Here is an 18,403-nt window from a genome sequence, read left to right as displayed (position 1 = left end):
GGGCATGTACAGTATATAAACATCAGATGAGTATAGAAAAAGGAAATTCTACAATCAAAATTCTGATTATTTAAATGAATCTTCCCTGATGTTCATATTGCTAACTCCCATACTCTGATGGATGTGGGGCACAACTGAGTGAAACAGGAATAAATTTTAGTACAAGTAATGTACAGTAATGAGGTTAAGGTAACAAACTGGGTCAAAATTACTCGTATAGCTTATTTTGACCAACCATCTAAATTATGATTTGAAATACAGGATTCCAGATTGTTTATCACATTAATTAAAAGTACAGTACATACTGTCTGGTAGATTGTCTTTTCAAGATTATGTTTTGTGAACACTTACTTAGTACATCCTTGAGCTGCTGCTAGAAACTTTCCAGAGAAATATTTCTATAAAATATCAGGTAAGTAGCTACACTCCTAATATCATTCACTTTCAATCTTAAGCATTGGTGATTATTATATCTCATTCTTTATGTGCTTCTGTCATAGAATTTCAATAAGGAATGGCCAAGGATTTTTGGTTAGTGGGTGATTATGAACCCTCACCCCAAAAACCAAATTACAGTAGGGACACAAAGTCTTTCACCTTAGTTTGTCTAAATACAAGTGTACAGCTCTTACTGGACAAAATACTATTCGCTACTAAATTGTCTTCAACCATTTCTAGCAAAGGGTGTGCAAAAAAAAATTTGGACCTGAAGGAAGGTAAAGGAGACAAGATCATATTTTGTTGACGACCAGTCTCCAGTCCCCAATTGAATTCTCTGCCAGAAACAGAGCCAACTGTAGTAGCTTGGAGACTTCACTCAAATGACTTTAAGCAGGTCATTCTCAAATATCCCTTCCATCTCTGTCTACAAGGCCAGGGATTTGGGTGATATTTCAGTATCAGACAAAAAAACTATGGGAATATAAAATAGTGGAGCCAACAGTCCAGAAAAGGTAGCAAGTAACCATGCTGAAGGACACTCACTACTTATGGCTTAGCCCTGTATTTCTGCCAGGTTACCCAATGGACAGAATAGAATTCCCCTACTCTAGACAGCAAGAGGGGGATCGCTGGCATTAGCGTTTTCCTCTCCCTCCTCTATTCCCGCTGCCCCCCTTCCTAGAAGGACCAGATTAGGTGGCTTGAAAGGGTTATGCATGCACAGGCTACCTTCAGGTGGAAGAGGTTGCAAGTGGTCCTGGTCAGGCTCTAGGAAAGGTCCCAGACTCTTTCCTTGTACCCTATCCAACATGCATGGCCAAACCCAAAGGTTTGGCTGCAGATCCTTACGAAGAGACAGAGCCCTAGAAAGACACTATGCCCTGGATCAGAGTCTTCCTATGTGGTTCTTTATTTCTCAACTACCGCCTACATACGACTCTTCAGAAGGAGACATACTATAGGGAGGCCACGGCAGATGATTCCAAGACTGCAGACCCAGCAGCCTAGAAAGATATGCCTTCCAACTTGAGTCCATCCAAGGAGAGTTACACCCGTCAGTGTGCACACTGAGAGGTTAATCTCAAGAGGTGATGATGCAGCTTCCTCTGTCACATAGAACCTTCTCTCCTCAAGAATGCAGCAAGCAAGATATTGTTTGACTGCACTGCCTAGAAGTGACAATTCTTAGATCCATAGATCTGATTGTCATCTTAATCCAGGGGCAAACTAGCCAGATCTGACCAGGGCCGCTCCAGATATGGCCTCGGCCTTTGAGGGCCACTGAAGTACCGATCAATGACTAAAGTTCTCCCTAAAAGCCAAAGTGTAGATCGCCTCACCCGATTCTTTGCACTCACCATGAAATATAAGAAAATCCATGAATGAACACTATGACTCAGGATTGTCTGCCTCCATCAGTACAGGACCATGGTCTGGTAACTTAAGGGTGGGTTGGGAGTGGGTGGGTCGTTTCTTAGCATTATTATTGATTTTTTAAGTAATAGATCTCAAAGAGTTGTTGTTGATGGGCACCATAGTGATTATAGGAATGTGATATCCGGTGTTCCACAGGGTAGTGTTCTTGGCCCATTACTTTTCATACTATATACACATGACATGTGGTTTGGCCTAGAAAACAAGCTTGTTGCATATGCAGATGATGCTACTCTCTTTGCATCAATTCCATCCCCTGAATGTAGATCTGGGATTGGTGAATCCCTTAATAGAGATTTAGCTAGAATTAGTGCATGGTGCAAATTATGGGGTATGAAGTTGAATCCTAACAAAACTCAAAGTATGATTGTAAGTAGGTCAAGGACGGTGGTTCCTCAACATCCGGATCTCAGTATTGATAATGTTTCTTTAAATATGTATGACTCTTTCAAAATTTTAGGTGTGATTCTCGACAGTAAATTTACTTTTGAGAAACATATAAGGTCTGTGTCTTCTTCAATTTCACAAAAAATAGGCTTATTGAGAAAGTCTTTCAAGATTTTCGGTGATCAATCTATTCTGAAGAAGTGTTTTAATTCTTTCATTCTACCTTGTTTTGAGTATTGTTCTCCTGTCTGGTCTTCAGCTGCTGATTCTCATCTTAATTTCCTGATCTAGATATTAATCTCTGGCATCGTCGTTCAATTAGTTCATTATGCATGTTGCATAAGATTTTTCATAACTCTGACCATCCTTTACATTCAGATCTCCCTGGACAATTCTATCCTGTTCGTAATACTAGGCAGGCAGTTAATTCTAATAGCCAGGCCTTCTCCATCACGAGGCTCAATACTACGCAGTACTCTAGAAGTTTTATTCCAGCTGTTACCAAGTTGTGGAATGATCTTCCTAATCGGGTGGTTGAATCAGTAGAACTTCAAAAGTTCAAAGTTGGAGCAAATGCTTTTTTGTTGACCAGGCGGACATGAGTCTTTTTATAGTTTATTTATGACATATTTGTTTTTGATGTTGTTAATAGTTTATATATGACATAACTGTTTTGACGTTGTTACTTATTTTAGAATGATTTATTGTTAATTTGTTCTCTTCATTTATTTATTTCCTTTTTTCCTTTCCTCACTGGGCTATTTTTCCCTGTTGGAGCCCCTGGGCTTATAGCATCTTGCTTTTCCAACTAGGGTTGTAGCTTGGATAGTAATAATAATAATAATAATAATAAGCAAATTATTAGTACCCTCATATCCAACAGGGGTAGAGGAGGTAATAGGCTGCTCAGGATATCCACTAACCCCGGCCCCTATGAATATGAGTTCTATGACCCCAAAAAAAATCCAGAAACATAAGCAGAGGCTAATAACAGACCATGGCAGCATACAGCAGAGACTGATGGAGTTGCTCATACTCTTCCCACTGCTGATCATGGCAAGGGTTTGTCCCTAGCTCCGTGGCTATGGGGCCAATAGGCACAAGATACTGGTCCCTCCACTGCCGTAGCCATCAGCTGCATGTCGAAGCACAATAACATTGTGCAGTCCAATCTTCTCAACATGAGGTACTGTACTGAAGTACCGCAATCAGAGAAGGAAGCAACAATACACCATTCAGGTAGGGAAGGTAAGGGTGGGTGCCAAAGCTCCTCCAACATATGGACAACAGAAAATACACTGGGCAGTGTACTTCTGCCCTGCACATGGCCAGGAATCACGTGGGTATTGTCCAACTCCCCCAAAAGAGAGGTGGTGTCATAAAGAGCCCCTCCTTACTAATACGACTGACCTTCCTAGACCTCTCTGACTTTTTCTTTTTCATCTTCTTAGAAGGAGTATCAGAAACAGAGTTGGAAGTCAAAGATGAGGTAGACAAAAAAGAGGATTTGATGAAGGCAGACAAGGAAGAAGAGTTGGTGGAGGAAGGCGCACACTTTTCTTCCTCTCACCAACCTTCACCTCAGGCTCTGCAAGCAGAATCAGAGTCTGAGCAACCATCAACAACGAAGCTCCCCCAGCAGAGAAACCACACTGGTTACTCCAACAGGAACCATAACACTAGAGAACACTGTCAAAGGTAAGCCATAAGAACACTCACTGGGGCTTGTAATACAAACACAGGGGCTGAGGTCACAGGCAGAGCAGAAGGGGCTACACGCCCAGGGAACCACTGGCACAGGGGTTGGGGTGACAGACACAGGGGTGACACCAGGCACTGGAGTAACATGTACAGATAATTTTTGACCTGGACCCAACTCACAACCGGACCTCATTCACAGGCTCTGGCACACTTACTGGGGACCAGGCATTAAGCCTTTATGGGCTTGGGAACTAAATGGGGAATCACCACTGGGGACAGTGACACTGGGATCACCACACCAACACCTTTAATCACAGCTTTCACAATGGGAGACACCGGCATTGGGGACACAAGGGGCAAAGTAGCCTTAGCTAGCTCCCTCAACAATGACATAGAGGGCCTACCTGTTAGACTTAAGGAGGTCTAAGCCTTCCTTAGATACTACCACTAGAGAGTTATGAGGTCTTTTGACTGGCCTGACAGTACTAAATTCGATCCTTCTCTCTGGTTATGGTCCATTTTCCCTTTGCTAACACACACATACACACACATTCTCCTGTGTCCTCATACACCTGACAACACTGATATTACCAAACAATTCTTTTTCACCCAAGGAGTTACTGCACTGTAATTATTCAGTGGCCACTTTCCTCTTGGTAAGGGTAGAAGAGACTCTTTAGCTATGGTAAACAGCTCTTCTAGGAGAAGGACACTCCAAAATGCATCCATTGTTCTCTAGTCTTGGGTAGTGCCATAGCCTCTGTACTATGGTCTTCCACTGTCTTGGGTTAGAGTTCTCTTGCTTGAGGGTACACTATTCTATTTTATTTCTCTTCCTCTTGTTTTGTTAAAGATTTCATAGTTTATATCTAAGATATTTAATTTAATGCTGTTACTCTTCCTAAAGTGTTTTATCTTTCCTTGTTTCCTTTCCTCACTGGGCAATTTTCCTTGTTGGAGCCCCTGGGGTTACAGCATCCTGCTTTACCAACTATGGATGTAGCTCAGGAAGTAATAATAATAATAATAATAATAATAATAATAATAATAATAATAATAATAATAATAATAATAATAACAATAATAATAATAAAGTCTGAATAGTAACAAGAGAATAGCTTTCAACCTTCACTGGGGTGTGGCAATCACTCTTTAGGTACTTTTTGGGAGAAGTCTATATTACGGTATATATACATACATATACCAAGGCACTTCCCCCAGTTTTGGGGGGTAGCCGACATCAAACAAATGAAAAAAAAGGGGACCTTTCCTCTCTACATTCCTCCCAGCCTGACAAGGGACTCAAACGAGTTTGGCTGGTACTGCTAGGGTGCCACAGCCCAGATACAGATGATTGGTTTGGAAACCCTAGAATACCATGCTTCGTTACTAAGCAATCATAGAGCATGCGTATGTGGCAAGAGGACTCTTGCCTACATCGCCTCCTCACAACACTCACCCGGTCAAAGACTTGCGGGGCAGTTGAACAGGGATCTTTGATAAATGACTCAGGTTTGTATGGCTAAGAAAAATACAAATTGTACTAAATTTGTAGTTTATTCCTATGTGGATACAGTACAAACTTCTGAGTAATTTATATGATAGTCATCTTTAGGGGGGAGGAAGTCTCCATGAAGCTTAAGAGGTATGCAAATGAAAAAAAGGGGACCTTTCCTCTCTACGTTCCTCTCAGCCAGACAAGGGTCTCAACCGAGTTTGGCTGGTACTGCTAGGGTGCCACAGCCCAGATACAGATGGTTGGTTTGGAAACCCTAGAATACCATGCTTCGTTACAAAGCAATCATAGAACATGCGTATGTGGCAAGAAGACTCTTGCCTGCATCGCCTCCTCGCAACACTCACCCGGTCAAAGACTTGCGGGGCAGTTAAACAGGGATCTTTGATAAATGACTCAGGTTTGTATGGCTAAGAAAAATACAAATTGTACTAAATTTGTAGTTTATTCCTATGTGGATACGGTAACAATTTCCGAGTCATTTATATGATAGGCATCCTTAGGAAGGAGGAAGTCTCCATGAAGCTTAGAGGTATACCCTTCCTCTCTGATAGATACAATTACTGTAAGTAATGGCAAGAGATCAAAGTGAATCATTAGTGGACATGTGTAGCTGGCTCATTCTAAGAAAAAATTCTTTACCAGGGGTGAATACTCCATGGAGTTAAGAGGTATACCTTTCCTTTCTAATAGATGCAATTATTATAAGTAATAGCAATAGATCAATATGAACCATTAGTGAACAGTGCAACTAGCTCATAAAGAGGCCTTATATTTGATTCTAAGAATAAAAATTCCTTGCCACATGAAAGGATATGAATATCAAGTATTACATGATAAAATAAAAAAATGCAATATATTATCAAATCCGAGGTATTTTTACTTGCATTATGGTGAAAACCAATGGAAGGCTTCAAGTCAAATCAAGATCACCATGCGCCTTAGTGTCCATTATAATGCAGAGAATAAATAAAGCCTGAGATAAGAACAGTTACGTGTTCCGTGAGAGCTGATAGTTAGATTATTTGTTGTGCTGAAACCATAATGCCTTATAGAGAGGGTGTCTAAAGACCTTTGTGCCATCTTTAAGATAATGGTCTTTCAAGATGGTTTGTCTCTTCCATACACCAGCTTTGAGGACTTGTACTACAGAGTGGTTTTTGTGGAACGCTAAGGTTACAGCAAGTCCACATATATCACGTGTTGGAGGGGGGTAGCCTAAGCGACGCTTTCCCTGAGGATGTATAGGCTATCATGATAGTTTTTCTTACCCAAGGAGAGAGTGTTCCTTGAAAACATTTTTTGGAGCGGCCAGAGCTCGCAAACAAATTGGAGATATTAAGTCCAAGACATTTCGTTGTTATCAGAAATCTTGCACTGCTCTTATAGGACAAAATAACTTGCTATCCAGGTCATCAGATACCTCTTTGAGAGAGAAGATTGTGAAAGAGTTAAATCTGACATAATTTTCAACCAGATTCTAGGTTTTGGTCCCTGAACCAGAAAAGGGTAAATGTAACAAGTCCACTCATGCCATGTGTTCGAGGGGGGGGGGGGGGGGCGACTGGCAACGCATCCCTTGAAGGAGTGAGTTTTAATGTTAGGTCTTGACCAATAGAGTGATCATGATCACGCTGAAGATTTTCATTTCTGATCTGTGGACACAATATTGAAAGCAATACATAGTATCCCTGGACCAAAGGATCAAAACACTTTGTTCAACAATGGACTTCTTGAGAGACAAGATCGTGAAAAAGTCCAACTGAAATTTACCAGAATCTGGTTTCTCATAATCAAAATGTGAATAAGGTATCTCGGGGTTTCTTAGTAATAAGACCCTGGTAGTTGGCATATTTTCCTTGGCTAACAATAAAGTAAAGCCAAAGGAAATTTAAAGGGTCAGATCCTGACTTAAGCCTTCATGTCTGGGATTGTGATGATAATCTTAGGAGATTGCAAGTACCTCCCTCTCATATCTCATTAGGAGGAGGAGGTTGTTTTCCATGGAGACAGGTCTGTCCTCTAGAAACCTCGGTAAAGAGGAGAGTTTTAGCTATTTCAATCGAGGATCTGCTTCATGATCCAGAATTGGATATAACATTCTATGACTGATATGCAGTAGGATCAGTTTCTCAAAATTGTCAAACAGTCCTTATTCAGGGAGGAGCAGTCTTGAAAAAGCTCAAAACTCTTGAATAACCTAAAGTATAAAACATTCTATTGAGCTGAACAGTCCTTATTTTGTTAACTGAATTCTTCCCAGGAAAGATGTCAGATAGATTCCTATTGTGGCGTGTCAAGAAAATTTACTCCAACTTAGTCTGAGAGTGATTGCCTACAGCACTCTTTATTCATTCCGGTGGTCTTCTCAAGGTTACCGTGAGAAGTTTCAGTACCAAGGACCATTCTCTTCTCCATTAGAAATGGTGGTGTCCATCTGACTCCCTTAGATTTCCTGGTCTTATACTCTGGAGTTAAGAGAGAGATTGTAGAAACCCAGACTTTCTCCTGGATACTGAAGAACATTGACCATTACAGTAGTATTGGTGAAAAAAGTGGCTAATAAAATCTCAGGCAAAATTAAACAATCCAAAAGAGGAAATCATCCAAGGCCAAGATTTTCTTATTAGGAGGTATAGAGGACATTTACTCTCATTTCTGTACTTGATTCGTTCTCTTAGGTAGTGATGACCATTCTCCACTCATTGGTGACAAACCGCGAAGGGGGACGTCTGGTCTAGGCTCACTCATTAATTTCCATTGCCAAGTAGCTTAGCAGGAGTAAAGGCATATCTTTTAGCTCTAAATTTCCTTTATCAAGGAATTGTCTTCTTTATCTTTCCTGGAGAGGCTTCCTAGACTCTCCAGAATTGTTTTAACTGTTGGTCAGGAAAGAAAGGAGCTCAGTTTTTTCAATTCAAAATTGAGCTTTACTGTATTCTTAGTTTGTTATATCCCCTCTGAATTTATGAAAAGCAAAAGGTTCCTCCCACAGGGGAAGAATTCTGCTTACTCATAGTACTCTGACACTTAACACCACTCAAACAGAGGATACATCATTTCTCAGAACAGGTAAATATTTTCTACGGAGAAGTCGAGGGGGTGTCCAGCATATTGTCATAGTTGAGCAGGAAAAAAGCTCCTCTGAGAGGCATTTTGCCATATCCAAAATTTCTGTTCTTGAGGAAGATCATTCCTTCTAAAAAAATATGGGCCGTGACTCCGTTTACGGCAGGCATCTGACAGTCACCAGATGTGGCCAGCTCCATTCCTAATTCTTGGGAATAAAAGAGCCCATATTTCAAACACCCAACATTTCTTTCATGATCTCATGTCTAGAGAGGGGTATAAATTTCAAATAGTAGTCTTTTAGAGATCTTCCTTGAGGTAGACCTGGCATGGGCTTGAGATCTGATACCCTACTAGAAGCTTTGGGGTAACAATCGGCCTGAATATCTAATAAAGATTTTTGTACCAACTAAATATAAAAGTGAGGTGAGGGATCCAAAAGAATTCTCACCTCCCACAGGTTTGTCAACCAACACTACAATGCTGAGGGAAATGGACACTCAAACCAGGTTCCTTCCCTGCCACAAGCGGGTATTAGGATATTCCTGCAAAAGAGGAAGCCTAAACTGGGGGCTAATAGCATTAGATTGCAATCCTCATCAAAATAGTTAGTGGAGACATAATCTATGCTATCAGTTAAAAACATCTCTGGTGTGTCAGAGGTAAAGGTGGTAGCTTCGAGGACCTACAGGCCTTTAACTAAGTTTTCTGACAGTGACACTCTTGCATTCAGAAAGTGTAACATATCTCTAGTCTGATTTGAAAGTGCCACATCAAACCTGTGTTGAGGCTTTGAGACTGTGATGATAGTGTCAATAGTGCACCGTCTATTAGAGGTTTGCACACGAGAAGGCTCATCCAATCCATCCAAACAATGGATGAGGCATCGGGACCTCAAGGGGAGGTACATCAGCAGAGCTAATACTAAAGCGTACATTGAGGTTCTCCGAAGAGTCAATAATTGTGATAAATGTCATAATTTGGTTGTTCCATTTTAATGGTAACTGAGTTTTTAATTCTTCCTCAGATATCCTTCCTTTCTCTTACGTCATTTATATTATGACGGAAATAGGAGGTGGAGAAGGAACAGGAGTCCAGCTCACTCCTGTTATAAGAACATTCACCTCTAGAAAACTGAGTGTGAGGCCGGAGAATTGAAGTCTCTCTCAGAGCTCGGTTGATGAGGTGAGGGAGAGTCATCAAAATTCTGCCACATGACACTTACAGCGTGGGCCACGTTTACGCCATCTAGTGAACTTCATTTCCTCTATGTCAGATGGGGGAGTGATGCGTAGGAAGGGGGGAAACTTTCCTCGCCCCATATCTGTTATCTGTACCTGCAAGGAATTATCTACATGAAATAAAATGGTGCTCTATGAACATTAGGCCAGGAGCTAGTATGTGGCCAATCATGTTGATTAGTAGGTTTGCCATTATCATGAGACAAAAGGTTGCTATCAGCATAAGTTAAGGCTTTGTCATTCTGTGTCCTAGCCAGAAGTTTATAAAACTCCAGGGAAACTTTTAAAGAAATAGGGTGAAGATCTACCACCCCCTCTCGGGTGTGTTTATTTTTAAGTAGCTTGAGCTTTAATCATTACAGTACTAAGTTATGGAGGAATACTTTCACGTGCCAAAAGTGGCGCGGTTTGATGTTTAGGAGTGATAACCCGTTTAGGAATGTTGGTCTTCCCAAGACGCGGAGGAGTTACCGCACGTGTTGGGATGTTGGCACATATCATGCGTAAAACCAGCAGTGTGTTCAGACTAGTTATTCTGAACGTTCAGCCTGGCTGAATTGTAAATGGCTAAAATTCTGGGTAAAGCAGGATTTGTTATACTCTAATTTGCAGCATTATTAGACTTGGGAGAAAAAGAGCAGCTTGGCGATACCAAGTCTTTGGGGGTTGGACACATCCAAAGCGGTCCGACTACCCTCGTAATACAGAATAGAGATATGTCATCTGATGCGTCCTGGGAACTCTTATGAGGAGATCTCTGCTGAGGACCCCTGGGCGTACAAGGCCTTGCTCATTACTTTGAGCTAGAAACTGGTAATAAGGATCTTTCAATAAGACTGCTTCAGTATGGGAGGAAAGGATAGGCTCTACTCTAAGGTTTCGACAGGACTACAGAGATGCTTTCATAACTCTAATTTGAGATACTTCCAAGAGTAGAAAGATCTTACCTGCATAATTTGACATATAAGGATCTCCACTCAACATGCTCATGGGGGGAGAGGGAGATCTAAGGTTTCTTTTCCTTCACTATCTCCCAAGGTTTGTGAAGGGATATCCCCTGAGCAGATCAGTCTATGCTCTAACGAGTGCACTTCACTCGAAATATCAGGTATCTCCTGCTTATTATTCGTGCTCATGGGGCCAATGTTTGAGCCACCCCTGGGACTTATCAGGGAGGATGTCTTAACCTGGTTGAATTGCAGAGGAAAGTTCTCACACATTGAACCATTAGTATATAATCTGTCATCACTGCAGAGGGGCATGATAACCTGGAATGAGTTGAAAACTTGTCCTGCACATGAAGAAACTTCATCACATGCAGAAATGGCAGCATGTGTGGTGACATCATCACAAGCAGTAAGAATCATGGAATGCGGTCGTTTCCATTTTTGTCCAAGTCGACTTCCCTACTCTAATAGGCATGGAAGGAGAGGGTAAAGTGAAAAATAAAATGTGTAGTTTTGGTAAGCTTTGAGGTGGGATAAAGTTGACAAGGTCTGACCATCCTAATCATAACTTTCCAAAGAGTTCTTAAGACTCTGTAGAGGAGACCTAAGCTTAGGACTGCTATAGTTACTAGGCAAACCTAATTCGTGAGGATGTGTTTGAGATTGCAAAGTTTCATCTTCTAACAAGGTTGCTTCATGACTAAAGGGATAAGCTGTCTAAACTCTAGAATCCTTACAACAGGAATGTCTTTGAACATGCATGTTCATTCTACATAATCATGGTTATTGTGCTCAGACCTAGCTCAAGGCAAGAATCTTTATCAAGTGCCGACTTAAGGTCTCGCTGTGTATATCGGAGACTATTCTGAATATTATGGGTGTCATATGGGTGTCATCTATTGTAATTAAACTTTTAGGGAATTCACGACAGGAAAAGCTAAAGGGAGGCTCTCACTGCATACAAGGAGAGACAATACAATAAAAAGCTTGTTAAGTTTCATGCAACTAGAAAATATTTCTCCCATTGAGAGGAAGTCCAATCCCTACAGTACTTACATGGAGATTCCCTTGAATATCTCTTCTAGGCAAAAGGGACAAAAAAGGATGTTTCTACGTCTGCCCGGCTCATTTGATGCCACAATGATTACTATCTCATTCTGGTTAATTTAAGAATGTAAATATGACAAATTCGTAGATAAATTGTATTTTTCCTAACTATACAAACCTTAATTATTTAATAGGGGTATTACTTTTGGCGTAGCTGAAATGACAAGCCATTAATTTTTAACGAGGGTTAACTACTCACACCGGCAATTAGTATGGGTAAGGAGGGTAGCTTGCTACCACTCCCCCTCACACACCTGTGATTGACCTCACTTTGCTTGGAGGTAGGACTTCAAGGGGGATAGGGCTGGCGGGCAAGTTTGGTTAAATAACTAAGGTTTGTGTAGTTAGGAAAAAAATAAATTATCTACGAATTTGTCATTTGTTCCGTAACTGGAATACAAACCAGCTATTTAATAGGGCTGACTCATCCATTAGGAAGGGTGGACGTCCCAGCCAATCTGGTTTTTTGGCTTTGCCCGGGGGCTCCTTACCTGAGTGTGTTAACACTCAAAAAATAAGGAGCCCCTGCACCTCGCTAAAACCTTGCTACGCAAGGTCTGATGCCTACGCAAGCTGTGTGTGAAGGTATGTAGAAGTGTGACTCGTCCTAGAAAGTTGTTCCGAAGTTCTTTAGATGGAAAACTGTGCACTAAGACTTTCCCAATACCACCTCGTCAAGGTATGGGGGCGTAACAATATTAATCTTAATACTAAGAACACAAAGGAGCATGGTTTACCTGTAGTGGTTTGAGGTCAGCTATGCAGAGAACCCAGGATGCTGCTTTCCCCAAGTGAGGGGATGATGAAGAAAAGAATGAGGGCCAGTCAAACCTTTTCATTCACCCATACTAAAACTGGGTAACAATGCCCTCAACTTTCTGCTACTTGTCCAATAAGGAGCTTGAGGTTTTAAACCAGCTGTTGTGCAGCCACCACAGGACCGATAGAGAACGTATCGGGTCTCCTGTGGGTCACGTCTTGCAGGTAGTGGGATGTGAACATATTCTGACATTTCCACACCCCAGCTTGAAGAACCTGCGTCACTGAATAATTTCTTTTGAAGGCCAAGGACGTAGCTATGCCCCTGACATCATGTGCTCTGGGGCGACGTGACGGAAGAGGGTCTGGATTCAGTGCAAGGTCAATGACCCTGCAAATCCATGCTGAGATGGTGTTCTTGGTGATCCTCCTCTTAGTATTTCCTGTGCTGACGAATACTGTAGTGCTGGCACACGAGGACGGGCTGCGGCTGTTCTCTTGATGTACAGCCTCAAGCTCCTTACTGGGCATAGTAAGAGATGGTCTGGGTCATCTGTTACAATACAGAGACTAGAAATCCGGAAGGAGTCGAATCGAAGATCCCCTACTCCCGGGTTCTGAGTCTTAGAAATAAACTTAGGGACGAAGCTGAACGTTACCTCTCCCCATCCCCTTGAATGGGTGATGTTATATGAGAGACCATGAAGTTTGCTGACTCACTTGGCCGAGGCCAAAGCTAGCAGGAACACCGTCTTCCAAGTCAGGTGGCGATTTGTTGCCTGGCGTAATGGTTCATAGGGAGGTATCCTAAGAGACATGAGAACTCGAACCACATTCCATGGGGGAGGTCTCACTTCCGACTGGGGGCAGGTAAGTACATAACTCCGTATGAGTTGAGAAAGTTCTAGCGATGAAGAAATGTCCATTCCTTTCAGTCTGAAGGCGAGACTTAAGGCTGAGCGATAGCCTTTCACTGCCGAGACTGATAGGCGCATTTCTTCACGCAAATACATGAGGAACTCCGCTATTGCTGGAATAGTGGCATCGAGTGGAGAGATACCCCTTCCACGACACCAACCACAGAAGACTTTCCACTTTGCCCGGTGAACTGCTGCTGAAGACTGCCGCAGATGTCCAGACATCCTAATCGCAACTTGTTGCGAAAATCCCCTCTCAGAGAGGAGATGCTGGATAGTCTCCAGGCGTGAAGTCATAGCGAAGCTACGGCTTTGTGTAAGATGTTGGCGAGTGGTTGTTTGAGTAAATTGTGTCGTGGAGGGAGTTCTCTTGGAGGCTTTGTTAGGAGTTGCAGAAGGTCCAGGAACCATTCTGCATGATGCCATAGCGGAGCTATGAGGGTCATTGAAAGATTGACCGATGTGCTGGTCTTGTTGAGTACCCTCCTCATCAGACAGAACAGGGGAAAGGCGTAAACGTCGATGTTGTCCCACCGTTGTTGGAAAGCATCTTGCCAGAGAGCCTTGGGGTTTGGGACTGGGGAAGAGTAGAGCAGGAGCCTGAAGTTCAGGGCCGTTGTGAAGAGGTCCACAGTCGGAGAACCCCACAAAGTCAGGACTTTGTACGCTACTAGATGATCCAAAGACCACTCGGTACTCACTATCTGAGATGCTCTGCTCACGTTGTTGGCGAGCACATTCCTTTTGCCTAGAATGAAACGTGCCGATAGTGGTAGCGAGTGGATTTTGGCCCATCTCAGTATCTGTACTGCTAGATGGGATAGTTGCTGCGAAAAAGTACCTCCTTGTTTGTTGATGTAGGCCACTACCGAGGTGTTGTCACTCCTCACTACCACAGAGTGACTTACCACGTACTGTTGGAACTGTTGAAGGGCCAGAAAGACAGCCTTCATCTCTAGGAGATTTATGTGGAGGTACTTTCCTGACTCTGACCAGAGGCCTGAGGTTGTGTGGTGCAGCACGTGGGGCCCCCCACCCTTTTTTTGAAGCGTCTGAAAACAGCATCAAATCCGGGGGAGGACGAGAAGATCCACTCCCTTTCGTAGATTCTCGTCTGTCACCCACCACTGGAGGTCTGTCAGTTCCGCAGGTCCCATGGGGATCTCATGTCCGGGGAGTCGTATGCTTGATTCCACCAGGACTTGAGTCGCCACTGGAGGGATCTCATCCTGAGGCGACCATTGGGAACTAGACGGGCCAGCGATAAAAGGTGACCGAGGAGACGTAGCCACGATTCGGCTAGAAGTTCTTCTCGTTTGAGAAAAGGTCTTGTGACCTTTCTCAGCCTTGCTATCCTGTCGTCTGATAGGAAGGCTTTGTGAAGAGTGGTGTCTATAAACATGCCTAAGTATACCAGTCTTTGAGTGGGAAGCAAAGAGGACTTCTCGAGATTTACCATGATCCCCAGATCCTGGCAAAGTCTCAGAAGTTTGTCTCGGTGTTGAAGAAGGGTTAACACCGAGTCTGCTAGGATTAGCCAGTCATCCAGATAATGGAGATGGATGCCAATCCTGTGTGCCCAAGATGATACTAGGGTGAACACTCTGGTGAAGACTTGTGGTGCTGTGGAAAGACCGAAGCATAGCACCTAGAACTGGTATATTCTGTTGTCCAGGCTGAATCTTAAGTACTTCCTTGAAGACTGATGGACTGGGATCTGGAAGTACGCATCCTTTAGGTCCAGTGTGCACATGAAGTCTTGCGGTCTTACTGCTAGTCTGACTGTGTCTGCCGGCTCCATGCTGAACGGAGTTTGTTTGACAAACTTGTTCAGAGCTGAGAGGTCGATGACTGGTCTCCAGCCTCCAGACGCCTTCTTTACAAGAAAGAGTCGACTGAAGAAGCCTGGGGATCCGTCGAGGACCTCTTGGAGAGCGCCCTTCTTCAACAGGGTCTGGACTTCTGCCCGAAGGGCTTGTCCCGTTTGCTGATCCCATGGCAAGGGAGTTCAATGACACTGGATTCGTGATCGGGGGAGGTAGAGATGTTATGAACGGGACGCGATATCCTAGACTGATCACGGATATTGTCCAGGAATTGGCCCCGAGTTGCTTCCACCGGTTTGCGCAACGCTGTAGGCATCTCCCCACTGGTGGAAATGCAGGGGGACTGCCTATCCTAGCGTTTGCTAGGACTCTTTGCCTTTCCTGTCTTTGACAGGAAAGGGCTTAGACACCATTGTCTTCGCTGCAGTTGTCGTTGTAGTGGTCTTGGTTGGACAGGACTGCTGTGGTGCTGGAGGTTTATAGGGCTTAGATGTTAAAGCCCTATGGAGGAGGAAGTCTTGATGGGACTTCCTCCACCTCTCAGTAGCATGTTCCACATCCTTAGGCTCGAACAGAACAGACCCCTTTATGGAGCCTATTGATCTCGGCGCTAGGGACCTTCTGGTGGAATCTCTCAGCTACTGCATCCCGACGTTTCAGGATGGTATTTGCCCACAAGTTCGAGACTTAGTGGGCAAGAAACTCGATCGTGCGAGTACCTGAGAGAAGGAAGGTTTCCATAGCTTTCCTGGTACGTTCCTTGGAGAAATCCTCAGATCGTATCAGGATACCTAAGGTCCCCAACCAGATATCAAGCCATGAAGTAGCCTGCGTAGCACACTTCGCGACCTTCTGGTTGAGGATCTTGGCTGCCGAGAACGCGACCGGCCGGTTGGAGAGTCTCTCAAGAGGGACTCCCCTGGTTAGCTCTTTCAGCGAGTGGTCAAGTTGAAGAGCTGAACAAGGCTCCTCCAGGATCTCGAAGTACCTCCTCTGCTGTACGCAAGGAGGTAGGAGGAGCTTGTTCATGGTACAGGAATGGTTGGAGGAGGACATCTCGGAGAGCTGCTGGGCAATCTTGTCCCTGGTACTCTTTACCCCTTGAGACCAGGGCAGGGCTGCACTGGTCTTGGAGGGTTTTTGAGTACCAAAGACGCGGTCTAGTACCGTGTCTTTGCCCTCTCAAAGGGAGATCTCTGGGTCGGAAAACCTGTTGAGAACCCTCATTAGAGTCAGAACCTGCCAAAATGCGTGTTCTGGCTCCTACTGGTCTCCTCCTGTTGTAGGACTTGCAGCGAAGTCTCCTTCTATCCCCAAAGGCTCTTCTTGGGGAGAGTCACGGACATTCCCTGAGTGGCTGGCTGGCTCCATCCTAGCCCTAGTGGAGGACTTTGGCAATGTTTTGGAGTCTTTAGATTCCTTCCGGGGAAGGATGTAAGACTCCAACATTGATGAGTGTTGCATGTCCCTTCTATTCCCGGACTGTGAGGAACTCTCGGCGTGAAGAGAGGTTTCCTCCATTGGTGCGATAGGGGAAAATCTCTCTTCGCGTGGTTCCTTTGGTGAAGGGAGATCTTCGTCCAAAAGGGATGGAGATTTAGTCTGAGAAATATGAGGAACTTGCCTTGATGGTCTGAGTGGAGTCAGTTTCACCCTCAGGGAAGTGACCGTGTCCAGAACTCCTCTTTTCCTCTTCAAAGGGGTAGAGGAAGCCATGGTTACATGTCCTAGATCAGAGAGGACAGCCTTGAAAGCCTTGCTTACGGCTCTGATCAGGGCACTGAACCAGGGCTGTTGGCTGACCGACGCACTGTCAAACTTACCCCTTGAAGGAAAAGGGACCGAAGGATCCCTGGGAGGAGTTACTGGAATGGGTGGGTTCACCTTAGGAAGTAGCTTTGGGATCCTGAATCCCTCTGCATGTTTCCCTTCTCCCACAATGCGCGGTGGTATGCGCTTGCGGGGAGGGGAATGAGGCGATGGTGACCTTGCCGGATGTTGTTCCTTGTGGTGCGCAAGCTCGCGTGCGGGAGAATATTGGCGCTCGCGCGAGGAAGAATATTGGTGCTCGCGCTAGGGAGAATATTGGTGCTCGTGCACAGGAGACTGTTGGCTCGCGCGGGAGAATATTTGCGCACACATGCCGGCGCGCAGGAGAATCACGATGTGCGAGTGGGCGCAGGAGAATCACAATGTGCGAGTGGGCGCAGGAGAATGTCTGCGAGCGCACTGTAGAATCATGATGGGCGCGCGTCTTTAGGAGAGAGAGGGCGCGCATGTGAGCGCGAGGCTGGTGAGCACTGGCGCGCCGGTAAAAGATGTCACGCGGGTGAGGGCAACAGGGTTGTTGCCTCGCCTACGGCCTTGCGTGCAGGAAATTGATGGCGCGCAAGTTTTGACTGGTGCGTTGGCTGGCCTACAAGATGGCGGTCAGAAGAGCGTAATGTGGGCGCACAAGTTGGCGCGCGGGAGAGCGCTGGAGCGTGGAAGAGTGCTGTTGTGCAGGAGAATGTTGCCGGACAGGTAACTGCGCGTAGGTGAACGTTGGCAGGCAGGCAACTGGTGCGTAGGTGAACGTTGGCGCGCAGGTGAGCGCTAGTGCGCAGCTGAGCACTGGCACGCAGGTGAGTGCTAGCGCGTAGGTGGGCGCTGACGCGTAGGAGATCGTGAGCGCTGGGCACGCATGGCGCGTGGTTGAACTCTGGTCCAGTAGGCACGTAGGCGCATGTTGGCGCGTAAGCACATGAGGTTGTTGCCCTACGTAAGGGCGAGCAAGATGGGCGGAGTACCGCAGTGTTGGGGCCTGACGAGCTGCTAGTGAGCGCTGGTCAGGTTGTGTGGGAGTGTGGTATGTTGGCGCGCAATAGTGCGCTCAGGTGGAGCCTTGTTAGGCCCATGCAGGAACAGTGATGGAAGGTTGGCAGGTCTTTCGGGTGGAAGGTCGACGTGTCCTTTAAAAGGACGACCATCCAACGAAGGAGATCGCAAACGATGTGGCGGGATGTAAACAAAACACAACCCCCCCACACCCTTGATCACTCCTACTTTCTCAATATCC

The sequence above is a fragment of the Palaemon carinicauda genome, chromosome 9 (assembly GCF_036898095.1).
Source record: "Palaemon carinicauda isolate YSFRI2023 chromosome 9, ASM3689809v2, whole genome shotgun sequence".
NCBI lineage: Eukaryota > Metazoa > Arthropoda > Malacostraca > Decapoda > Palaemonidae > Palaemon > Palaemon carinicauda.
Note: the sequence above shows the minus strand (reverse complement) of the source record.